Source organism: Triturus cristatus, chromosome 5_2, assembly GCF_964204655.1.
Source record: "Triturus cristatus chromosome 5_2, aTriCri1.1, whole genome shotgun sequence".
Taxonomy (NCBI): domain Eukaryota; kingdom Metazoa; phylum Chordata; class Amphibia; order Caudata; family Salamandridae; genus Triturus; species Triturus cristatus.
The window spans coordinates 554,710,933-554,737,120 of NC_140588.1; the positions used below are offsets into that span (position 1 = coordinate 554,710,933).

Sequence of the window (26,188 nt, forward strand, 5' to 3'; positions counted from 1 at the left end):
CATTGATATTAGGTTTTTTCTAGACCAAATTCTAAAAAATGATTTACACAGTGAATCTCATAATTGTAGTAGGTCCCACTGAGATTTGAACTCGGATCGCTGGATTCAGAGTGCTAACCATTACACCATGGAACCCTCTCACACAAGAGTGCCTTTTCCATTGAGACAAAAGAGAGCGCATCAGTGATGTCCTTCTCTTATATTGATAAAAAGATATCTCATTTGAATGGTCATAGTGGATAGAGATTTAATGTGATTTGATTCTTTTCAGCTATAATCTCTATAAAAGTGTTAAATATTCAAATGTTTATCTGAATATAAAAGTTATATCACAATGTTCATCTTTGCCTGTAGCATAATAAAACAGTCTACATTTCCAGACTACTGAAGCAATGTCTCTGTCTCCTGCATGGGTGGCTCGATAGAGCAATGGTTGGCAATTTGGACTTTGCATCCAATGATCCGATTTGAAACCTTGGAGGGACTTTTTTTATTACTCTTGAGCTTTTCCATTTCTTCATCTTTGTTCATTGATAGCTCAAATCCAACACCAGTAGATTGAAAGAGTCAATTATTGAATGCTTTCAAAATGTCCATCAGCTTGAACAAGTTACATCAATACGAACTTTACAATACTTTGACATCAAATTTCTTCACAAAGTAGTTAGCCATTATAAAATCATATCCTGATTTTCTCAAACGCATTTCAGACGGGTGATTCACAGCATCACTTTTTTAAGCTTTCCCGCTATTGATAAGGCGAAAATAGCACATTTTGAATGAGAAGTTTTCTTCAATCAAACATAGAGGAACCCAAATGATGATCTCATTCAGCTAGTAAAAATGTTGTTTTATATTAGTATGGAAATCGTGAAAAGAAAATGTTTTTCATGCTGATTTACAACAGTTGATCTCCAATCGTAAAATATAAGCTTTTGGTCGGAGGCATGACAGGTACTGATCAAATTCTCATTTTTGAACTTCATTCACAAATCATATGATTTGCTTTGTATACATCAACTGTATTGTTGGATCAATAATGAGTAAAAAGTGACTATCTCAATTTCAGGACATATAAAAGAGAAAGAAGTAGAAACTCATGTTTCAAATGCTGAGAGGCAAAAACTGTTCATGATTTTCACCTCCACTAATTATATTTATTTTTATAATCTGTATGTTTATATGTTCCTATAAATATACAGAGACATATAGCTATATATACAGAGATACATATGTACAGGTTGATTTTTACATGTTTATAAGTAAATGTGATGTTGTTCCAAATAAAACTTCTAAGAACTGAATGGAAAAGAAAATTGTAATGTTCAGATAAGTCCCACTGAAATTTGTACTCAGATCCCTGTTTTCAGAGTCCAGAGTGCTAACCACGACACCATCCACCCTCCCGTACCAGGGTGAGCTTTCCATTTTGACAGAAGAGATTTGCCTCAGGGGGCAACTTATCTTTCATTGAAAAATATTATCTCACATAAAAACCACTGTTCAACAGAGTTATAACGTTATTTGAGTCTTTTGGGCAACATCCTTCCCCAACATAGTTCAATATGCAAAAGTTTACCAGACTAGGAAAGCAATCCAATTCAGTTTCTCTTTGACAGTAGAATATTAAAAACTTTGACATTTCCACATTGCTGCAGCAGTTTGCACTCCTTTCACATGGGAGGTTCCATGGTTTAATGGTTAGCACTTTGGACTTTGAATCCAATGATCCGAGTTCAAATCTCGGTGGGACCATTTTATGACTCTTGACCAAATCATTTTCTTTCAAGTGTATTCATTAATTTCACATATCTAATACCGGTAGGGTGAAAAATTAATTTATTGATTATACTCTAAAAGTTTACTAGATGTGAGCAAATAATAGAATTTTTTCAATACCTGGAAACTAAATGGCTCAAAATAATGAGAGATTTTACAAACTCACTCTGGTTTCTCAAACTCATCACAGGGGCTTGATGCACGACATTACTTTTTAAAATCTTACTGTTATTGATAAGGGGAACAAGGAACTTTTTAATTGCAAAGCATTCATTAAAACAAAACTTGAGGAGTCAAACTTTGTATTACGGGGACCGAAGATGTGCAGTTTGAATAATAATCTTGAAATTCAGACGTACAAAGATTTTACACACTGATTTTCAACAGTAAATCCACAACCAATAAAGTTGAATCTTTTGAAAGACATGTCAAAGGTGTGAATCTGAAATTCACTTTCAAAGAAATTCACAATGAAATGCACTGTGTAAGTCCAGCATGTTGTCAGCTAAGAAATCAGCAAAAATGAACTATCTCATTACTGGCCATATAGATGAGAAAGGAAAATAAACTCATGTTTACAATGTGGATGTGAAAGAACAGTTTCTAGGTTCAGCTTCAATATTTATGTTTATGAATAATTGATATGTTCATATTGTCTAACAGCTATCTAGATGGATAAAGCTATGTATGCATCTATACATACTTATGCGTTCATACGCATCAGTATAAAACATTGATATTAGGTTTTTTCTAGACCAAATTCTAAAAAATGAGTTAAACAGTGAATCTCATAATTGTAGTAGGTCCCACTGAGATTTGAACTCGGATCGCTGGATTCAGAGTGCTAACCATTACACCATGGAACCCTCTCACACAAGAGTGCCTTTTCCATTGAGACAAAAGAGAGCGCATCAGTGATGTCCTTCTCTTATATTGATAAAAAGATATCTCATTTGAATGGTCATAGTGGATAGAGATTTAATGTGATTTGATTCTTTTCAGCTATATTCTCTATAAAAGTGTTAAATATTCAAATGTTTATCTGAATATAAAAGTTATATCACAATGTTCATCTTTGCCTGTAGCATAATAAAACAGTCTACATTTCCAGACTACTGAAGCAATGTCTCTGTCTCCTGCATGGGTGGCTCGATAGAGCAATGGTTGGCAATTTGGACGTTGCATCCAATGATCCGATTTGAAACCTTGGAGGGACTTTTTTTATTACTCTTGAGCTTTTCCATTTCTTCATCTTTGTTCATTGATAGCTCAAATCCAACACCAGTAGATTGAAAGAGTCAATTATTGAATGCTTTCAAAATGTCCATCAGCTTGAACAAGTTACATCAATACAAACTTTACAATACTTTGACATCAAATTTCTTCACAAAGTAGTTAGCCATTATAAAATCATATCCTGATTTTCTCAAACGCATTTCAGACGGGTGATTCACAGCATCACTTTTTTAAGCTTTCCCGCTATTGATAAGGCGAAAATAGCACATTTTGAATGAGAAGTTTTCTTCAATCAAACATAGAGGAACCCAAATGATGATCTCATTCAGCTAGTAAAAATGTTGTTTTATATTAGTATGGAAATCGTGAAAAGAAAATGTTTTTCATGCTGATTTACAACAGTTGATCTCCAATCGTAAAATATAAGCTTTTGGTCGGAGGCATGACAGGTACTGATCAAATTCTCATTTTTGAACTTCATTCACAAATCATATGATTTGCTTTGTATACATCAACTGTATTGTTGGATCAATAATGAGTAAAAAGTGACTATCTCAATTTCAGGACATATAAAAGAGAAAGAAGTAGAAACTCATGTTTCAAATGCTGAGAGGCAACAACTGTTCATGATTTTCACCTCCACTAATTATATTTATTTTTATAATCTATATGTTTATATGTTCCTATAAATATACAGAGACATATAGCTATATATACAGAGATACATATGTACAGGTTGATTTTTACATGTTTATAAGTAAATGTGATGTTGTTCCAAATAAAACTTCTAAGAACTGAATGGAAAAGAAAATTGTAATGTTCAGATAAGTCCCACTGAAATTTGTACTCAGATCCCTGTTTTCAGAGTCCAGAGTGCTAACCACGACACCATCCACCCTCCCGTACCAGGGTGAGCTTTCCATTTTGACAGAAGAGATTTGCCTCAGGGGGCAACTTATCTTTCATTGAAAAATATTATCTCACATAAAAACCACTGTTCAACAGAGTTATAACGTTATTTGAGTCTTTTGGGCAACATCCTTCCCCAACATAGTTCAATATGCAAAAGTTTACCAGACTAGGAAAGCAATCCAATTCAGTTTCTCTTTGACAGTAGAATATTAAAAACTTTGACATTTCCACATTGCTGCAGCAGTTTGCACTCCTTTCACATGGGAGGTTCCATGGTGTAATGGTTAGCACTTTGGACTTTGAATCCAATGATCCGAGTTCAAATCTCGGTGGGACCATTTTATGACTCTTGACCAAATCATTTTCTTTCAAGTGTATTCATTAATTTCACATATCTAATACCGGTAGGGTGAAAAATTAATTTATTGATTATACTCTAAAAGTTTACTAGATGTGAGCAAATAATAGAATTTTTTCAATACCTGGAAACTAAATGGCTCAAAATAATGAGAGATTTTACAAACTCACTCTGGTTTCTCAAACTCATCACAGGGGCTTGATGCACGACATTACTTTTTAAAATCTTACTGTTATTGATAAGGGGAACAAGGAACTTTTTAATTGCAAAGCATTCATTAAAACAAAACTTGAGGAGTCAAACTTTGTATTACGGGGACCGAAGATGTGCAGTTTGAATAATAATCTTGAAATTCAGACGTACAAAGATTTTACACACTGATTTTCAACAGTAAATCCACAACCAATAAAGTTGAATCTTTTGAAAGACATGTCAAAGGTGTGAATCTGAAATTCACTTTCAAAGAAATTCACAATGAAATGCACTGTGTAAGTCCAGCATGTTGTCAGCTAAGAAATCAGCAAAAATGAACTATCTCATTACTGGCCATATAGATGAGAAAGGAAAATAAACTCATGTTTACAATGTGGATGTGAAAGAACAGTTTCTAGGTTCAGCTTCAATATTTATGTTTATGAATAATTGATATGTTCATATTGTCTAACAGCTATCTAGATGGATAAAGCTATGTATGCATCTATACATACTTATGCGTTCATACGCATCAGTATAAAACATTGATATTAGGTTTTTTCTAGACCAAATTCTAAAAAATGAGTTACACAGTGAATCTCATAATTGTAGTAGGTCCCACCGAGATTTGAACTCGGATCGCTGGATTCAGAGTCCAGAGTGCTAACCATTACACCATGGAACCCTGTCACACAAGAGTGCCTTTTCCATTGAGACAAAAGAGAGCGCATCAGTGATGTCCTTCTCTTATATTGATAAAAAGATATCTCATTTGAATGGTCATAGTGGATAGAGATTTAATGTGATTTGATTCTTTTCAGCTGTATTCTCTATAAAAGTGTTAAATATTCAAATGTTTATCTGAATATAAAAGTTATATCACAATGTTCATCTTTGCCTGTAGCATAATAAAACAGTCTACATTTCCAGACTACTGAAGCAATGTCTCTGTCTCCTGCATGGGTGGCTCGATAGAGCAATGGTTGGCAATTTGGACTTTGCATCCAATGATCCGATTTGAAACCTTGGAGGGACTTTTTTTATTACTCTTGACCTTTTCCATTTCTTCATCTTTGTTCATTGATAGCTCAAATCCAACACCAGTAGGTTGAAAGAGTCAATTATTGAATGCTTTCAAAATGTCCATCAGCTTGAACAAGTTACATCAATACAAACTTTACAATACTTTGACATCAAATTTCTTCACAAAGTAGTTAGCCATTATAAAATCATATCCTGATTTTCTCAAACGCATTTCAGACGGGTGATTCACAGCATCACTTTTTTAAGCTTTCCCGCTATTGATAAGGCGAAAATAGCACATTTTGAATGAGAAGTTTCCTTCAATCAAACATAGAGGAACCCAAATGATGATCTCATTCAGCTAGTAAAAATGTTGTTTTATATTAGTATGGAAATCGTGAAAAGAAAATGTTTTTCATGCTGATTTACAACAGTTGATCTCTAATCGTAAAATATAAGCTTTTGGTCGGAGGCATGACAGGTACTGATCAAATTCTCATTTTTGAACTTCATTCAGAAATCATATGATATGCTTTGTATACATCAACTGTATTGTTGGATCAATAATGAGTAAAAAGTGACTATCTCAATTTCAGGACATATAAAAGAGAAAGAAGTAGAAACTCATGTTTCAAATGCTGAGAGGCAACAACTGTTCATGATTTTCACCTCAACTAATTATATTTATTTTTATAATCTATATGTTTATATGTTCCTATAAATATACAGAGACATATAGCTATATATACAGAGATACATATGTACAGGTTGATTTTTACATGTTTATAAGTAAATGTGATGTTGTTCCAAATAAAACTTCTAAGAACTGAATTGAAAAGAAAATTGTAATGTTCAGATAAGTCCCACTGAAATTTGTACTCAGATCCCTGTTTTCAGAGTCCAGAGTGCTAACCACGACACCATCCACCCTCCCGTACCAGGGTGAGCTTTTCATTTTGACAGAAGAGATTTGCCTCAGGGGGCAACTTATCTTTCATTGAAAAATATTATCTCACATAAAAACCACTGTTCAACAGAGTTATAACGTTATTTGAGTCTTTTGGGCAACATCCTTCCCCAACATAGTTCAATATGCAAAAGTTTACCAGAATAGGAAAGCAATCCAATTCAGTTTCTCTTTGACAGTAGAATATTAAAAACTTTGACATTTCCACATTGCTGCAGCAGTTTGCACTCCTTTCACATGGGAGGTTCCATGGTGTAATGGTTAGCACGTTGGACTTTGAATCCAATGATCCGAGTTCAAATCTCGGTGGGACCATTTTATGACTCTTGACCAAATCATTTTCTTTCAAGTGTATTCATTAATATCACATATCTAATACCGGTAGGGTGAAAAATTAATTTATTGATTATACTCTAAAAGTTTACTAGATGTGAGCAAATAATAGAATTTTTACAATACCTGGAAACTAAATGGCTCAAAATAATGAGAGATTTTACAAACTCACTCTGGTTTCTCAAACTCATCACAGGGGCTTGATGCACGACATTACTTTTTAAAATCTTACTGTTATTGATAAGGGGAACAAGGAACTTTTTAATTGCAAAGCATTCATTAAAACAAAACTTGAGGAGTCAAACTTTGTATTACGGGGACCGAAGATGTGCAGTTTGAATAATAATCTTGAAATTCAGACGTACAAAGATTTTACACACTGATTTTCAACAGTAAATCCACAACCAATAAAGTTGAATCTTTTGAAAGACATGTCAAAGGTGTGAATCTGAAATTCACTTTCAAAGAAATTCACAATGAAATGCACTGTGTAAGTCCAGCATGTTGTCAGCTAAGAAATCAGCAAAAATGAACTATCTCATTACTGGCCATATAGATGAGAAAGGAAAATAAACTCATGTTTACAATGTGGATGTGAAAGAACAGTTTCTAGGTTCAGCTTCAATATTTATGTTTATGAATAATTGATATGTTCATATTGTCTAACAGCTATCTAGATGGATAAAGCTATGTATGCATCTATACATACTTATGCGTTCATACGCATCAGTATAAAACATTGATATTAGGTTTTTTCTAGACCAAATTCTAAAAAATGAGTTACACAGTGAATCTCATAATTGTAGTAGGTCCCACCGAGATTTGAACTCGGATCGCTGGATTCAGAGTCCAGAGTGCTAACCATTACACCATGGAACCCTGTCACACAAGAGTGCCTTTTCCATTGAGACAAAAGAGAGCGCATCAGTGATGACCTTCTCTTATATTGATAAAAAGATATCTCATTTGAATGGTCATAGTGGATAGAGATTTAATGTGATTTGATTCTTTTCAGCTGTATTCTCTATAAAAGTGTTAAATATTCAAATGTTTATCTGAATATAAAAGTTATATCACAATGTTCATCTTTGCCTGTAGCATAATAAAACAGTCTACATTTCCAGACTACTGAAGCAATGTCTCTGTCTCCTGCATGGGTGGCTCGATAGAGCAATGGTTGGCAATTTGGACTTTGCATCCAATGATCCGATTTGAAACCTTGGAGGGACTTTTTTTATTACTCTTGACCTTTTCCATTTCTTCATCTTTGTTCATTGATAGCTCAAATCCAACACCAGTAGGTTGAAAGAGTCAATTATTGAATGCTTTCAAAATGTCCATCAGCTTGAACAAGTTACATCAATACAAACTTTACAATACTTTGACATCAAATTTCTTCACAAAGTAGTTAGCCATTATAAAATAATATCCGGATTATCTCAAACGCATTTCAGACGGGTGATTCACAGCATCACTTTTTTAAGCTTTCCCGCTATTGATAAGGCGAAAATAGCACATTTTGAATTAGAAGTTTCCTTCAATCAAACATAGAGGAACCCAAATGATGATCTCATTCAGCTAGTAAAAATGTTGTTTTATATTAGTATGGAAATCGTGAAAAGAAAATGTTTTTCATGCTGATTTACAACAGTTGATCTCTAATCGTAAAATATAAGCTTTTGGTCGGAGGCATGACAGGTACTGATCAAATTCTCATTTTTGAACTTCATTCAGAAATCATATGATATGCTTTGTATACATCAACTGTATTGTTGGATCAATAATGAGTAAAAAGTGACTATCTCAATTTCAGGACATATAAAAGAGAAAGAAGTAGAAACTCATGTTTCAAATGCTGAGAGGCAACAACTGTTCATGATTTTCACCTCCACTAATTATATTTATTTTTATAATCTATATGTTTATATGTTCCTATAAATATACAGAGACATATAGCTATATATACAGAGATACATATGTACAGGTTGATTTTTACATGTTTATAAGTAAATGTGATGTTGTTCCAAATAAAACTTCTAAGAACTGAATGGAAAAGAAAATTGTAATGTTCAGATAAGTCCCACTGAAATTTGGACTCAGATCCCTGTTTTCAGAGTCCAGAGTGCTAACCACGACACCATCCACCCTCCCGTACCAGGGTGAGCTTTTCATTTTGACAGAAGAGATTTGCCTCAGGGGGCAACTTATCTTTCATTGAAAAATATTATCTCACATAAAAACCACTGTTCAACAGAGTTATAACGTTATTTGAGTCTTTTGGGCAACATCCTTCCCCAACATAGTTCAATATGCAAAAGTTTACCAGAATAGGAAAGCAATCCAATTCAGTTTCTCTTTGACAGTAGAATATTAAAAACTTTGACATTTCCACATTGCTGCAGCAGTTTGCACTCCTTTCACATGGGAGGTTCCATGGTGTAATGGTTAGCACGTTGGACTTTGAATCCAATGATCCGAGTTCAAATCTCGGTGGGACCATTTTATGACTCTTGACCAAATCATTTTCTTTCAAGTGTATTCATTAATATCACATATCTAATACCGGTAGGGTGAAAAATTAATTTATTGATTATACTCTAAAAGTTTACTAGATGTGAGCAAATAATAGAATTTTTACAATACCTGGAAACTAAATGGCTCAAAATAATGAGAGATTTTACAAACTCACTCTGGTTTCTCAAACTCATCACAGGGGCTTGATGCACGACATTACTTTTTAAAATCTTACTGTTATTGATAAGGGGAACAAGGAACTTTTTAATTGCAAAGCATTCATTAAAACAAAACTTGAGGAGTCAAACTTTGTATTACGGGGACCGAAGATGTGCAGTTTGAATAATAATCTTGAAATTCAGACGTACAAAGATTTTACACACTGATTTTCAACAGTAAATCCACAACCAATAAAGTTGAATCTTTTGAAAGACATGTCAAAGGTGTGAATCTGAAATTCACTTTCAAAGAAATTCACAATGAAATGCACTGTGTAAGTCCAGCATGTTGTCAGCTAAGAAATCAGCAAAAATGAACTATCTCATTACTGGCCATATAGATGAGAAAGGAAAATAAACTCATGTTTACAATGTGGATGTGAAAGAACAGTTTCTAGGTTCAGCTTCAATATTTATGTTTATGAATAATTGATATGTTCATATTGTCTAACAGCTATCTAGATGGATAAAGCTATGTATGCATCTATACATACTTATGCGTTCATACGCATCAGTATAAAACATTGATATTAGGTTTTTTCTAGACCAAATTCTAAAAAATGAGTTAAACAGTGAATCTCATAATTGTAGTAGGTCCCACTGAGATTTGAACTCGGATCGCTGGATTCAGAGTGCTAACCATTACACCATGGAACCCTCTCACACAAGAGTGCCTTTTCCATTGAGACAAAAGAGAGCGCATCAGTGATGTCCTTCTCTTATATTGATAAAAAGATATCTCATTTGAATGGTCATAGTGGATAGAGATTTAATGTGATTTGATTATTTTCAGCTATATTCTCTATAAAAGTGTTAAATATTCAAATGTTTATCTGAATATAAAAGTTATATCACAATGTTCATCTTTGCCTGTAGCATAATAAAACAGTCTACATTTCCAGACTACTGAAGCAATGTCTCTGTCTCCTGCATGGGTGGCTCGATAGAGCAATGGTTGGCAATTTGGACTTTGCATCCAATGATCCGATTTGAAACCTTGGAGGGACTTTTTTTATTACTCTTGAGCTTTTCCATTTCTTCATCTTTGTTCATTGATAGCTCAAATCCAACACCAGTAGTTTGAAAGAGTCAATTATTGAATGCTTTCAAAATGTCCATCAGCTTGAACAAGTTACATCAATACAAACTTTACAATACTTTGACATCAAATTTCTTCACAAAGTAGTTAGCCATTATAAAATCATATCCTGATTTTCTCAAACGCATTTCAGACGGGTGATTCACAGCATCACTTTTTTAAGCTTTCCCGCTATTGATAAGGCGAAAATAGCACATTTTGAATGAGAAGTTTTCTTCAATCAAACATAGAGGAACCCAAATGATGATCTCATTCAGCTAGTAAAAATGTTGTTTTATATTAGTATGGAAATCGTGAAAAGAAAATGTTTTTCATGCTGATTTACAACAGTTGATCTCCAATCGTAAAATATAAGCTTTTGGTCGGAGGCATGACAGGTACTGATCAAATTCTCATTTTTGAACTTCATTCACAAATCATATGATTTGCTTTGTATACATCAACTGTATTGTTGGATCAATAATGAGTAAAAAGTGACTATCTCAATTTCAGGACATATAAAAGAGAAAGAAGTAGAAACTCATGTTTCAAATGCTGAGAGGCAACAACTGTTCATGATTTTCACCTCCACTAATTATATTTATTTTTATAATCTATATGTTTATATGTTCCTATAAATATACAGAGACATATAGCTATATATACAGAGATACATATGTACAGGTTGATTTTTACATGTTTATAAGTAAATGTGATGTTGTTCCAAATAAAACTTCTAAGAACTGAATGGAAAAGAAAATTGTAATGTTCAGATAAGTCCCACTGAAATTTGTACTCAGATCCCTGTTTTCAGAGTCCAGAGTGCTAACCACGACACCATCCACCCTCCCGTACCAGGGTGAGCTTTCCATTTTGACAGAAGAGATTTGCCTCAGGGGGCAACTTATCTTTCATTGAAAAATATTATCTCACATAAAAACCACTGTTCAACAGAGTTATAACGTTATTTGAGTCTTTTGGGCAACATCCTTCCCCAACATAGTTCAATATGCAAAAGTTTACCAGACTAGGAAAGCAATCCAATTCAGTTTCTCTTTGACAGTAGAATATTAAAAACTTTGACATTTCCACATTGCTGCAGCAGTTTGCACTCCTTTCACATGGGAGGTTCCATGGTGTAATGGTTAGCACTTTGGACTTTGAATCCAATGATCCGAGTTCAAATCTCGGTGGGACCATTTTATGACTCTTGACCAAATCATTTTCTTTCAAGTGTATTCATTAATTTCACATATCTAATACCGGTAGGGTGAAAAATTAATTTATTGATTATACTCTAAAAGTTTACTAGATGTGAGCAAATAATAGAATTTTTACAATACCTGGAAACTAAATGGCTCAAAATAATGAGAGATTTTACAAACTCACTCTGGTTTCTCAAACTCATCACAGGGGCTTGATGCACGACATTACTTTTTAAAATCTTACTGTTATTGATAAGGGGAACAAGGAACTTTTTAATTGCAAAGCATTCATTAAAACAAAACTTGAGGAGTCAAACTTTGTATTACGGGGACCGAAGATGTGCAGTTTGAATAATAATCTTGAAATTCAGACGTACAAAGATTTTACACACTGATTTTCAACAGTAAATCCACAACCAATAAAGTTGAATCTTTTGAAAGACATGTCAAAGGTGTGAATCTGAAATTCACTTTCAAAGAAATTCACAATGAAATGCACTGTGTAAGTCCAGCATGTTGTCAGCTAAGAAATCAGCAAAAATGAACTATCTCATTACTGGCCATATAGATGAGAAAGGAAAATAAACTCATGTTTACAATGTGGATGTGAAAGAACAGTTTCTAGGTTCAGCTTCAATATTTATGTTTATGAATAATTGATATGTTCATATTGTCTAACAGCTATCTAGATGGATAAAGCTATGTATGCATCTATACATACTTATGCGTTCATACGCATCAGTATAAAACATTGATATTAGGTTTTTTCTAGACCAAATTCTAAAAAATGAGTTACACAGTGAATCTCATAATTGTAGTAGGTCCCACCGAGATTTGAACTCGGATCGCTGGATTCAGAGTCCAGAGTGCTAACCATTACACCATGGAACCCTGTCACACAAGAGTGCCTTTTCCATTGAGACAAAAGAGAGCGCATCAGTGATGTCCTTCTCTTATATTGATAAAAAGATATCTCATTTGAATGGTCATAGTGGATAGAGATTTAATGTGATTTGATTCTTTTCAGCTGTATTCTCTATAAAAGTGTTAAATATTCAAATGTTTATCTGAATATAAAAGTTATATCACAATGTTCATCTTTGCCTGTAGCATAATAAAACAGTCTACATTTCCAGACTACTGAAGCAATGTCTCTGTCTCCTGCATGGGTGGCTCGATAGAGCAATGGTTGGCAATTTGGACTTTGCATCCAATGATCCGATTTGAAACCTTGGAGGGACTTTTTTTATTACTCTTGACCTTTTCCATTTCTTCATTTTTGTTCATTGATAGCTCAAATCCAACACCAGTAGGTTGAAAGAGTCAATTATTGAATGCTTTCAAAATGTCCATCAGCTTGAACAAGTTACATCAATACAAACTTTACAATACTTTGACATCAAATTTCTTCACAAAGTAGTTAGCCATTATAAAATCATATCCTGATTTTCTCAAACGCATTTCAGACGGGTGATTCACAGCATCACTTTTTTAAGCTTTCCCGCTATTGATAAGGCGAAAATAGCACATTTTGAATGAGAAGTTTCCTTCAATCAAACATAGAGGAACCCAAATGATGATCTCATTCAGCTAGTAAAAATGTTGTTTTATATTAGTATGGAAATCGTGAAAAGAAAATGTTTTTCATGCTGATTTACAACAGTTGATCTCTAATCGTAAAATATAAGCTTTTGGTCGGAGGCATGACAGGTACTGATCAAATTCTCATTTTTGAACTTCATTCAGAAATCATATGATATGCTTTGTATACATCAACTGTATTGTTGGATCAATAATGAGTAAAAAGTGACTATCTCAATTTCAGGACATATAAAAGAGAAAGAAGTAGAAACTCATGTTTCAAATGCTGAGAGGCAACAACTGTTCATGATTTTCACCTCCACTAATTATATTTATTTTTATAATCTATATGTTTATATGTTCCTATAAATATACAGAGACATATAGCTATATATACAGAGATACATATGTACAGGTTGATTTTTACATGTTTATAAGTAAATGTGATGTTGTTCCAAATAAAACTTCTAAGAACTGAATGGAAAAGAAAATTGTAATGTTCAGATAAGTCCCACTGAAATTTGTACTCAGATCCCTGTTTTCAGAGTCCAGAGTGCTAACCACGACACCATCCACCCTCCCGTACCAGGGTGAGCTTTTCATTTTGACAGAAGAGATTTGCCTCAGGGGGCAACTTATCTTTCATTGAAAAATATTATCTCACATAAAAACCACTGTTCAACAGAGTTATAACGTTATTTGAGTCTTTTGGGCAACATCCTTCCCCAACATAGTTCAATATGCAAAAGTTTACCAGAATAGGAAAGCAATCCAATTCAGTTTCTCTTTGACAGTAGAATATTAAAAACTTTGACATTTCCACATTGCTGCAGCAGTTTGCACTCCTTTCACATGGGAGGTTCCATGGTGTAATGGTTAGCACGTTGGACTTTGAATCCAATGATCCGAGTTCTAATCTCGGTGGGACCATTTTATGACTCTTGACCAAATCATTTTCTTTCAAGTGTATTCATTAATATCACATATCTAATACCGGTAGGGTGAAAAATTAATTTATTGATTATACTCTAAAAGTTTACTAGATGTGAGCAAATAATAGAATTTTTACAATACCTGGAAACTAAATGGCTCAAAATAATGAGAGATTTTACAAACTCACTCTGGTTTCTCAAACTCATCACAGGGGCTTGATGCACGACATTACTTTTTAAAATCTTACTGTTATTGATAAGGGGAACAAGGAACTTTTTAATTGCAAAGCATTCATTAAAACAAAACTTGAGGAGTCAAACTTTGTATTACGGGGACCGAAGATGTGCAGTTTGAATAATAATCTTGAAATTCAGACGTACAAAGATTTTACACACTGATTTTCAACAGTAAATCCACAACCAATAAAGTTGAATCTTTTGAAAGACATGTCAAAGGTGTGAATCTGAAATTCACTTTCAAAGAAATTCACAATGAAATGCACTGTGTAAGTCCAGCATGTTGTCAGCTAAGTAATCAGCAAAAATGAACTATCTCATTACTGGCCATATAGATGAGAAAGGAAAATAAACTCATGTTTACAATGTGGATGTGAAAGAACAGTTTCTAGGTTCAGCTTCAATATTTATGTTTATGAATAATTGATATGTTCATATTGTCTAACAGCTATCTAGATGGATAAAGCTATGTATGCATCTATACATACTTATGCGTTCATACGCATCAGTATAAAACATTGATATTAGGTTTTTTCTAGACCAAATTCTAAAAAATGAGTTAAACAGTGAATCTCATAATTGTAGTAGGTCCCACTGAGATTTGAACTCGGATCGCTGGATTCAGAGTGCTAACCATTACACCATGGAACCCTCTCACACAAGAGTGCCTTTTCCATTGAGACAAAAGAGAGCGCATCAGTGATGTCCTTCTCTTATATTGATAAAAAGATATCTCATTTGAATGGTCATAGTGGATAGAGATTTAATGTGATTTGATTATTTTCAGCTATATTCTCTATAAAAGTGTTAAATATTCAAATGTTTATCTGAATATAAAAGTTATATCACAATGTTCATCTTTGCCTGTAGCATAATAAAACAGTCTACATTTCCAGACTACTGAAGCAATGTCTCTGTCTCCTGCATGGGTGGCTCGATAGAGCAATGGTTGGCAATTTGGACTTTGCATCCAATGATCCGATTTGAAACCTTGGAGGGACTTTTTTTATTACTCTTGAGCTTTTCCATTTCTTCATCTTTGTTCATTGATAGCTCAAATCCAACACCAGTAGGTTGAAAGAGTCAATTATTGAATGCTTTCAAAATGTCCATCAGCTTGAACAAGTTACATCAATACAAACTTTACAATACTTTGACATCAAATTTCTTCACAAAGTAGTTAGCCATTATAAAATCATATCCTGATTTTCTCAAACGCATTTCAGACGGGTGATTCACAGCATCACTTTTTTAAGCTTTCCCGCTATTGATAAGGCGAAAATAGCACATTTTGAATGAGAAGTTTTCTTCAATCAAACATAGAGGAACCCAAATGATGATCTCATTCAGCTAGTAAAAATGTTGTTTTATATTAGTATGGAAATCGTGAAAAGAAAATGTTTTTCATGCTGATTTACAACAGTTGATCTCCAATCGTAAAATATAAGCTTTTGGTCGGAGGCATGACAGGTACTGATCAAATTCTCATTTTTGAACTTCATTCACAAATCATATGATTTGCTTTGTATACATCAACTGTATTGTTGGATCAATAATGAGTAAAAAGTGACTATCTCAATTTCAGGACATATAAAAGAGAAAGAAGTAGAAACTCATGTTTCAAATGCTGAGAGGCAACAACTGTTCATGATTTTCACCTCCACTAATTATATTTATTTTTATAATCTATATGTTTATATGTTCCTATAAATATACAGAGACATATAGCTATATATACAGAGATACATATGTACAGGTTGATTTTTACATGTTTATAAGTAAATGTGATGTTGTTCCAAATAAAACTTCTAAGAACTGAATGGAAAAGAAAATTGTAATGTTCAGATAAGTCCCACTGAAATTTGTACTCAGATCCCTGTTTTCAGAGTCCAGAGTGCTAACCACGACAGCATCCACCCTCCCGTACCAGGGTGAGCTTTCCATTTTGACAGAAGAGATTTGCCTCAGGGGGCAACTTATCTTTCATTGAAAAATATTATCTCACATAAAAACCACTGTTCAACAGAGTTATAACGTTATTTGAGTCTTTTGGGCAACATCCTTCCCCAACATAGTTCAATATGCAAAAGTTTACCAGACTAGGAAAGCAATCCAATTCAGTTTCTCTTTGACAGTAGAATATTAAAAACTTTGACATTTCCACATTGCTGCAGCAGTTTGCACTCCTTTCACATGGGAGGTTCCATGGTGTAATGGTTAGCACTTTGGACTTTGAATCCAATGATCCGAGTTCAAATCTCGGTGGGACCATTTTATGACTCTTGACCAAATCATTTTCTTTCAAGTGTATTCATTAATTTCACATATCTAATACCGGTAGGGTGAAAAATTAATTTATTGATTATACTCTAAAAGTTTACTAGATGTGAGCAAATAATAGAATTTTTACAATACCTGGAAACTAAATGGCTCAAAATAATGAGAGATTTTACAAACTCACTCTGGTTTCTCAAACTCATCACAGGGGCTTGATGCACGACATTACTTTTTAAAATCTTACTGTTATTGATAAGGGGAACAAGGAACTTTTTAATTGCAAAGCATTCATTAAAACAAAACTTGAGGAGTCAAACTTTGTATTACGGGGACCGAAGATGTGCAGTTTGAATAATAATCTTGAAATTCAGACGTACAAAGATTTTACACACTGATTTTCAACAGTAAATCCACAACCAATAAAGTTGAATCTTTTGAAAGACATGTCAAAGGTGTGAATCTGAAATTCACTTTCAAAGAAATTCACAATGAAATGCACTGTGTAAGTCCAGCATGTTGTCAGCTAAGAAATCAGCAAAAATGAACTATCTCATTACTGGCCATATAGATGAGAAAGGAAAATAAACTCATGTTTACAATGTGGATGTGAAAGAACAGTTTCTAGGTTCAGCTTCAATATTTATGTTTATGAATAATTGATATGTTCATATTGTCTAACAGCTATCTAGATGGATAAAGCTATGTATGCATCTATACATACTTATGCGTTCATACGCATCAGTATAAAACATTGATATTAGGTTTTTTCTAGACCAAATTCTAAAAAATGAGTTACACAGTGAATCTCATAATTGTAGTAGGTCCCACCGAGATTTGAACTCGGATCGCTGGATTCAGAGTCCAGAGTGCTAACCATTACACCATGGAACCCTGTCACACAAGAGTGCCTTTTCCATTGAGACAAAAGAGAGCGCATCAGTGATGTCCTTCTCTTATATTGATAAAAAGATATCTCATTTGAATGGTCATAGTGGATAGAGATTTAATGTGATTTGATTCTTTTCAGCTGTATTCTCTATAAAAGTGTTAAATATTCAAATGTTTATCTGAATATAAAAGTTATATCACAATGTTCATCTTTGCCTGTAGCATAATAAAACAGTCTACATTTCCAGACTACTGAAGCAATGTCTCTGTCTCCTGCATGGGTGGCTCGATAGAGCAATGGTTGGCAATTTGGACTTTGCATCCAATGATCCGATTTGAAACCTTGGAGGGACTTTTTTTATTACTCTTGACCTTTTCCATTTCTTCATTTTTGTTCATTGATAGCTCAAATCCAACACCAGTAGGTTGAAAGAGTCAATTATTGAATGCTTTCAAAATGTCCATCAGCTTGAACAAGTTACATCAATACAAACTTTACAATACTTTGACATCAAATTTCTTCACAAAGTAGTTAGCCATTATAAAATCATATCCTGATTTTCTCAAACGCATTTCAGACGGGTGATTCACAGCATCACTTTTTTAAGCTTTCCCGCTATTGATAAGGCGAAAATAGCACATTTTGAATGAGAAGTTTCCTTCAATCAAACATAGAGGAACCCAAATGATGATCTCATTCAGCTAGTAAAAATGTTGTTTTATATTAGTATGGAAATCGTGAAAAGAAAATGTTTTTCATGCTGATTTACAACAGTTGATCTCTAATCGTAAAATATAAGCTTTTGGTCGGAGGCATGACAGGTACTGATCAAATTCTCATTTTTGAACTTTATTCACAAATCATATGATATGCTTTGTATACATCAACTGTATTGTTGGATCAATAATGAGTAAAAAGTGACTATCTCAATTTCAGGACATATAAAAGAGAAAGAAGTAGAAACTCATGTTTCAAATGCTGAGAGGCAACAACTGTTCATGATTTTCACCTCCACTAATTATATTTATTTTTATAATCTATATGTTTATATTTTCCTATAAATATACAGAGACATATAGCTATATATACAGAGATACATATGTACAGGTTGATTTTTACATGTTTATAAGTAAATGTGATGTTGTTCCAAATAAAACTTCTAAGAACTGAATGGAAAAGAAAATTGTAATGTTCAGATAAGTCCCACTGAAATTTGTACTCAGATCCCTGTTTTCAGAGTCCAGAGTGCTAACCACGACACCATCCACCCTCCCGTACCAGGGTGAGCTTTCCATTTTGACAGAAGAGATTTGCCTCAGGGGGCAACTTATCTTTCATTGAAAAATATTATCTCACATAAAAACCACTGTTCAACAGAGTTATAACGTTATTTGAGTCTTTTGGGCAACATCCTTCCCCAACATAGTTCAATATGCAAAAGTTTACCAGAATAGGAAAGCAATCCAATTCAGTTTCTCTTTGACAGTAGAATATTAAAAACTTTGACATTTCCACATTGCTGCAGCAGTTTGCACTCCTTTCACATGGGAGGTTCCATGGTGTAATGGTTAGCACTTTGGACTTTGAATCCAATGATCCGAGTTCAAATCTCGGTGGCACCATTTTATGACTCTTGACCAAATCATTTTCTTTCAAGTGTATTCATTAATATCACATATCTAATACCGGTAGGGTGAAAAATTAATTTATTGATTATACTCTAAAAGTTTACTAGATGTGAGCAAATAATAGAATTTTTACAATACCTGGAAACTAAATGGCTCAAAATAATGCGAGATTTTACAAACTCACTCTGGTTTCTCAAACTCATCACAGGGGCTTGATGCACGACATTACTTTTTAAAATCTTACTGTTATTGATAAGGGGAACAAGGAACTTTTTAATTGCAAAGCATTCATTAAAACAAAACTTGAGGACTCAAACTTTGTATTACGGGGACCGAAGATGTGCAGTTTGAATAATAATCTTGAAATTCAGACGTACAAAGATTTTACACACTGATTTTCAACAGTAAATCCACAACCAATAAAGTTGAATCTTTTGAAAGACATGTCAAAGGTGTGAATCTGAAATTCACTTTCAAAGAAATTCACAATGAAATGCACTGTGTAAGTCCAGCATGTTGTCAGCTAAGAAATCAGCAAAAATGAACTATCTCATTACTGGCCATATAGATGAGAAAGGAAAATAAACTCATGTTTACAATGTGGATGTGAAAGAACAGTTTCTAGGTTCAGCTTCAATATTTATGTTTATGAATAATTGATATGTTCATATTGTCTAACAGCTATCTAGATGGATAAAGCTATGTATGCATCTATACATACTTATGCGTTCATACGCATCAGTATAAAACATTGATATTAGGTTTTTTCTAGACCAAATTCTAAAAAATGAGTTAAACAGTGAATCTCATAATTGTAGTAGGTCCCACCGAGATTTGAACTCGGATCGCTGGATTCAGACTCCAGAGTGCTAACCATTACACCATGGAACCCTCTCACACAAGCGTTCCTTTTCCATTGAGACAAAAGAGAGCGCATCAGTGATGTCCTTCTCTTATATTGATAAAAAGATATCTCATTTGAATGGTCATAGTGGATAGAGATTTAATGTGATTTGATTCTTTTCAGCTATATTCCCTATAAAAGTGTTAAATATTCAAATGTTTATCTGAATATAAAAGTTATATCACAATGTTCATCTTTGCCTGTAGCATAATAAAACAGTCTACATTTCCAGACTACTGAAGCAATGTCTCTGTCTCCTGCATGGGTGGCTCGATAGAGCAATGGTTGGCAATTTGGACTTTGCATCCAATGATCCGATTTGAAACCTTGGAGGGACTTTTTTTATTACTCTTGAGCTTTTCCATTTCTTCATCTTTGTTCATTGATAGCTCAAATCCAACACCAGTAGGTTGAAAGAGTCAATTATTGAATGCTTTCAAAATGTCCATCAGCTTGAACAAGTTACATCAATACAAACTTTACAATACTTTGACATCAAATTTCTTCACAAAGTAGTTAGCCATTATAAAATCATATCCTGATTTTCTCAAACGCATTTCAGACGGGTGATTCACAGCATCACTTTTTTAAGCTTTCCCGCTATTGATAAGGCGAAAATAGCACTTTTTGAATGAGAAGTTTTCTTCAATCAAACATAGAGGAACCCAAATGATGATCTCATTCAGCTAGTAAAAATGTTGTTTTATATTAGTATGGAAATCGTGAAAAGAAAATGTTTTTCATGCTGATTTACAACAGTTGATCTCCAATCGTAAAATATAAGCTTTTGGTCGGAGGCATGACAGGTACTGATCAAATTCTCATTTTTGAACTTCATTCACAAATCATATTATATGCTTTGTATACATCAACTGTATTGTTGGATCAATAATGAGTAAAAAGTGACTATCTCAATTTCAGGACATATAAAAGAGAAAGAAGTAGAAACTCATGTTTCAAATGCTGAGAGGCAACAACTGTTCATGATTTTCACCTCCACTAATTATATTTATTTTTATAATCTATATGTTTATATGTTCCTATAAATATACAGAGACATATAGCTATATATACAGAGATACATATGTACAGGTTGATTTTTACATGTTTATAAGTAAATGTGATGTTGTTCCAAATAAAACTTCTAAGAACTGAATGGAAAAGAAAATTGTAATGTTCAGATAAGTCCCACTGAAATTTGTACTCAGATCCCTGTTTTCAGAGTCCAGAGTGCTAACCACAACACCATCCACCCTCCCGTACCAGGGTGAGCTTTCCATTTTGACAGAAGAGATTTGCCTCAGGGGGCAACTTATCTTTCATTGAAAAATATTATCTCACATAAAAACCACTGTTCAACAGAGTTATAACGTTATTTGAGTCTTTTGGGCAACATCCTTCCCCAACATAGTTCAATATGCAAAAGTTTACCAGAATAGGAAAGCAATCCAATTCAGTTTCTCTTTGACAGTAGAATATTAAAAACTTTGACATTTCCACATTGCTGCAGCAGTTTGCACTCCTTTCACATGGGAGGTTCCATGGTGTAATGGTTAGCACTTTGGACTTTGAATCCAATGATCCGAGTTCAAATCTCGGTGGGACCATTTTATGACTCTTGACCAAATCATTTTCTTTCAAGTGTATTCATTAATATCACATATCTAATACCGGTAGGGTGAAAAATTAATTTATTGATTATACTCTAAAAGTTTACTAGATGTGAGCAAATAATAGAATTTTTACAATACCTGGAAACTAAATGGCTCAAAATAATGAGAGATTTTACAAACTCACTCTGGTTTCTCAAACTCATCACAGGGGCTTGATGCACGACATTACTTTTTAAAATCTTACTGTTATTGATAAGGGGAACAAGGAACTTTTTAATTGCAAAGCATTCATTAAAACAAAACTTGAGGAGTCAAACTTTGTATTACGGGGACCGAAGATGTGCAGTTTGAAGAATAATCTTGAAATTCAGACGTACAAAGATTTTACACACTGATTTTCAACAGTAAATCCACAACCAATAAAGTTGAATCTTTTGAAAGACATGTCAAAGGTGTGAATCTGAAATTCACTTTCAAAGAAATTCACAATGAAATGCACTGTGTAAGTCCAGCATGTTGTCAGCTAAGAAATCAGCAAAAATGAACTATCTCATTACTGGCCATATAGATGAGAAAGGAAAATAAACTCATGTTTACAATGTGGATGTGAAAGAACAGTTTCTAGGTTCAGCTTCAATATTTATGTTTATGAATAATTGATATGTTCATATTGTCTAACAGCTATCTAGATGGATAAAGCTATGTATGCATCTATACATACTTATGCGTTCATACGCATCAGTATAAAACATTGATATTAGGTTTTTTCTAGACCAAATTCTAAAAAATGAGTTAAACAGTGAATCTCATAATTGTAGTAGGTCCCACCGAGATTTGAACTCGGATCGCTGGATTCAGAGTCCAGAGTGCTAACCATTACACCATGGAACCCTCTCACACAAGCGTGCCTTTTCCATTGAGACAAAAGAGAGCGCATCAGTGATGTCCTTCTCTTATATTGATAAAAAGATATCTCATTTGAATGGTCATAGTGGATAGAGATTTAATGTGATTTGATTCTTTTCAGCTATATTCCCTATAAAAGTGTTAAATATTCAAATGTTTATCTGAATATAAAAGTTATATCACAATGTTCATCTTTGCCTGTAGCATAATAAAACAGTCTACATTTCCAGACTACTGAAGCAATGTCTCTGTCTCCTGCATGGGTGGCTCGATAGAGCAATGGTTGGCAATTTGGACTTTGCATCCAATGATCCGATTTGAAACCTTGGAGGGACTTTTTTTATTACTCTTGAGCTTTTCCATTTCTTCATCTTTGTTCATTGATAGCTCAAATCCAACACCAGTAGGTTGAAAGAGTCAATTATTGAATGCTTTCAAAATGTCCATCAGCTTGAACAAGTTACATCAATACAAACTTTACAATACTTTGACATCAAATTTCTTCACAAAGTAGTTAGCCATTATAAAATCATATCCTGATTTTCTCAAACGCATTTCAGACGGGTGATTCACAGCATCACTTTTTTAAGCTTTCCCGCTATTGATAAGGCGAAAATAGCACTTTTTGAATGAGAAGTTTTCTTCAATCAAACATAGAGGAACCCAAATGATGATCTCATTCAGCTAGTAAAAATGTTGTTTTATATTAGTATGGAAATCGTGAAAAGAAAATGTTTTTCATGCTGATTTACAACAGTTGATCTCCAATCGTAAAATATAAGCTTTTGGTCGGAGGCATGACAGGTACTGATCAAATTCTCATTTTTGAACTTCATTCACAAATCATATTATATGCTTTGTATACATCAACTGTATTGTTGGATCAATAATGAGTAAAAAGTGACTATCTCAATTTCAGGACATATAAAAGAGAAAGAAGTAGAAACTCATGTTTCAAATGCTGAGAGGCAACAACTGTTCATGATTTTCACCTCCACTAATTATATTTATTTTTATAATCTATATGTTTATATGTTCCTATAAATATACAGAGACATATAGCTATATATACAGAGATACATATGTACAGGTTGATTTTTACATGTTTATAAGTAAATGTGATGTTGTTCCAAATAAAACTTCTAAGAACTGAATGGAAAAGAAAATTGTAATGTTCAGATAAGTCCCACTGAAATTTGTACTCAGATCCCTGTTTTCAGAGTCCAGAGTGCTAACCACAACACCATCCACCCTCCCGTACCAGGGTGAGCTTTCCATTTTGACAGAAGAGATTTGCCTCAGGGGGCAACTTATCTTTCATTGAAAAATATTATCTCACATAAAAACCACTGTTCAACAGAGTTATAACGTTATTTGAGTCTTTTGGGCAACATCCTTCCCCAACATAGTTCAATATGCAAAAGTTTACCAGAATAGGAAAGCAATCCAATTAAGTTTCTCTTTGACAGTAGAATATTAAAAACTTTGACATTTCCACATTGCTGCAGCAGTTTGCACTCCTTTCACATGGGAGGTTCCATGGTGTAATGGTTAGCACTTTGGACTTTGAATCCAATGATCCGAGTTCAAATCTCGGTGGGACCATTTTATGACTCTTGACCAAATCATTTTCTTTCAAGTGTATTCATTAATATCACATATCTAATACCGGTAGGGTGAAAAATTAATTTATTAATTATACTCTAAAAGTTTACTAGATGTGAGCAAATAATAGAATTTTTACAATACCTGGAAACTAAATGGCTCAAAATAATGAGAGATTTTACAAACTCACTCTGGTTTCTCAAACTCATCACAGGGGCTTGATGCACGACATTACTTTTTAAAATCTTACTGTTATTGATAAGGGGAACAAGGAACTTTTTAATTGCAAAGCATTCATTAAAACAAAACTTGAGGAGTCAAACTTTGTATTACGGGGACCGAAGATGTGCAGTTTGAATAATAATCTTGAAATTCAGACGTACAAAGATTTTACACACTGATTTTCAACAGTAAATCCACAACCAATAAAGTTGAATCTTTTGAAAGACATGTCAAAGGTGTGAATCTGAAATTCACTTTCAAAGAAATTCACAATGAAATGCACTGTGTAAGTCCAGCATGTTGTCAGCTAAGAAATCAGCAAAAATGAACTATCTCATTACTGGCCATATAGATGAGAAAGGAAAATAAACTCATGTTTACAATGTGGATGTGAAAGAACAGTTTCTAGGTTCAGCTTCAATATTTATGTTTATGAATAATTGATATGTTCATATTGTCTAACAGCTATCTAGATGGATAAAGCTATGTATGCATCTATACATACTTATGCGTTCATACGCATCAGTATAAAACATTGATATTAGGTTTTTTCTAGACCAAATTCTAAAAAATGAGTTAAACAGTGAATCTCATAATTGTAGTAGGTCCCACCGAGATTTGAACTCGGATCGCTGGATTCAGAGTCCAGAGTGCTAACCATTACACCATGGAACCCTCTCACACAAGCGTGCCTTTTCCATTGAGACAAAAGAGAGCGCATCAGTGATGTCCTTCTCTTATATTGATAAAAAGATATCTCATTTGAATGGTCATAGTGGATAGAGATTTAATGTGATTTGATTCTTTTCAGCTATATTCCCTATAAAAGTGTTAAATATTCAAATGTTTATCTGAATATAAAAGTTATATCACAATGTTCATCTTTGCCTGTAGCATAATAAAACAGTCTACATTTCCAGACTACTGAAGCAATGTCTTTTTCTCCTGCATGGGTGGCTCGATAGAGCAATGGTTGGCAATTTGGACTTTGCATCCAATGATCCGATTTGAAACCTTGGAGGGACTTTTTTTATTACTCTTGAGCTTTTCCATTTCTTCATCTTTGTTCATTGATAGCTCAAATCCAACACCAGTAGGTTGAAAGAGTCAATTATTGAATGCTTTCAAAATGTCCATCAGCTTGAACAAGTTACATCAATACAAACTTTACAATACTTTGACATCAAATTTCTTCACAAAGTAGTTAGCCATTATAAAATCATATCCTGATTTTCTCAAACGCATTTCAGACGGGTGATTCACAGCATCACTTTTTTAAGCTTTCCCGCTATTGATAAGGCGAAAATAGCACTTTTTGAATGAGAAGTTTTCTTCAATCAAACATAGAGGAACCCAAATGATGATCTCATTCAGCTAGTAAAAATGTTGTTTTATATTAGTATGGAAATCGTGAAAAGAAAATGTTTTTCATGCTGATTTACAACAGTTGATCTCCAATCGTAAAATATAAGCTTTTGGTCGGAGGCATGACAGGTACTGATCAAATTCTCATTTTTGAACTTCATTCACAAATCATATTATATGCTTTGTATACATCAACTGTATTGTTGGATCAATA

General features: G+C 33.6%; 13 non-coding genes across 13 annotated transcripts; 7 read left to right on the forward strand and 6 right to left on the reverse strand.

Annotated features, from left to right (window-relative positions):
* The first annotated feature begins 4,193 nt into the window (after positions 1-4,193).
* On the forward strand, positions 4,194-4,265 carry TRNAQ-UUG (transfer RNA glutamine (anticodon UUG)). The gene has a single exon. It is a non-coding gene; the product is annotated as a tRNA-Gln (tRNA).
* Positions 4,266-5,090: 825 nt separating this feature from the next.
* Positions 5,091-5,162, reverse strand: TRNAQ-CUG (transfer RNA glutamine (anticodon CUG)). Its single transcript has one exon. It is a non-coding gene; the product is annotated as a tRNA-Gln (tRNA).
* Positions 5,163-6,710: 1,548 nt separating this feature from the next.
* On the forward strand, positions 6,711-6,782 carry TRNAQ-UUG (transfer RNA glutamine (anticodon UUG)). The gene has a single exon. It is a non-coding gene; the product is annotated as a tRNA-Gln (tRNA).
* Positions 6,783-7,607: 825 nt separating this feature from the next.
* On the reverse strand, positions 7,608-7,679 carry TRNAQ-CUG (transfer RNA glutamine (anticodon CUG)). The gene has a single exon. It is a non-coding gene; the product is annotated as a tRNA-Gln (tRNA).
* Positions 7,680-9,227: 1,548 nt separating this feature from the next.
* On the forward strand, positions 9,228-9,299 carry TRNAQ-UUG (transfer RNA glutamine (anticodon UUG)). Its single transcript has one exon. It is a non-coding gene; the product is annotated as a tRNA-Gln (tRNA).
* A 2,438-nt stretch (positions 9,300-11,737) lies between these two features.
* On the forward strand, positions 11,738-11,809 carry TRNAQ-UUG (transfer RNA glutamine (anticodon UUG)). Its single transcript has one exon. It is a non-coding gene; the product is annotated as a tRNA-Gln (tRNA).
* An 825-nt stretch (positions 11,810-12,634) lies between these two features.
* TRNAQ-CUG (transfer RNA glutamine (anticodon CUG)) lies at positions 12,635-12,706 on the reverse strand. Its single transcript has one exon. It is a non-coding gene; the product is annotated as a tRNA-Gln (tRNA).
* A 4,058-nt stretch (positions 12,707-16,764) lies between these two features.
* On the forward strand, positions 16,765-16,836 carry TRNAQ-UUG (transfer RNA glutamine (anticodon UUG)). The gene has a single exon. It is a non-coding gene; the product is annotated as a tRNA-Gln (tRNA).
* Positions 16,837-17,661: 825 nt separating this feature from the next.
* On the reverse strand, positions 17,662-17,733 carry TRNAQ-CUG (transfer RNA glutamine (anticodon CUG)). The gene has a single exon. It is a non-coding gene; the product is annotated as a tRNA-Gln (tRNA).
* Positions 17,734-21,798: 4,065 nt separating this feature from the next.
* On the forward strand, positions 21,799-21,870 carry TRNAQ-UUG (transfer RNA glutamine (anticodon UUG)). The gene has a single exon. It is a non-coding gene; the product is annotated as a tRNA-Gln (tRNA).
* An 825-nt stretch (positions 21,871-22,695) lies between these two features.
* Positions 22,696-22,767, reverse strand: TRNAQ-CUG (transfer RNA glutamine (anticodon CUG)). The gene has a single exon. It is a non-coding gene; the product is annotated as a tRNA-Gln (tRNA).
* Positions 22,768-24,315: 1,548 nt separating this feature from the next.
* TRNAQ-UUG (transfer RNA glutamine (anticodon UUG)) lies at positions 24,316-24,387 on the forward strand. Its single transcript has one exon. It is a non-coding gene; the product is annotated as a tRNA-Gln (tRNA).
* An 825-nt stretch (positions 24,388-25,212) lies between these two features.
* TRNAQ-CUG (transfer RNA glutamine (anticodon CUG)) lies at positions 25,213-25,284 on the reverse strand. Its single transcript has one exon. It is a non-coding gene; the product is annotated as a tRNA-Gln (tRNA).
* Positions 25,285-26,188: the final 904 nt, after the last annotated feature.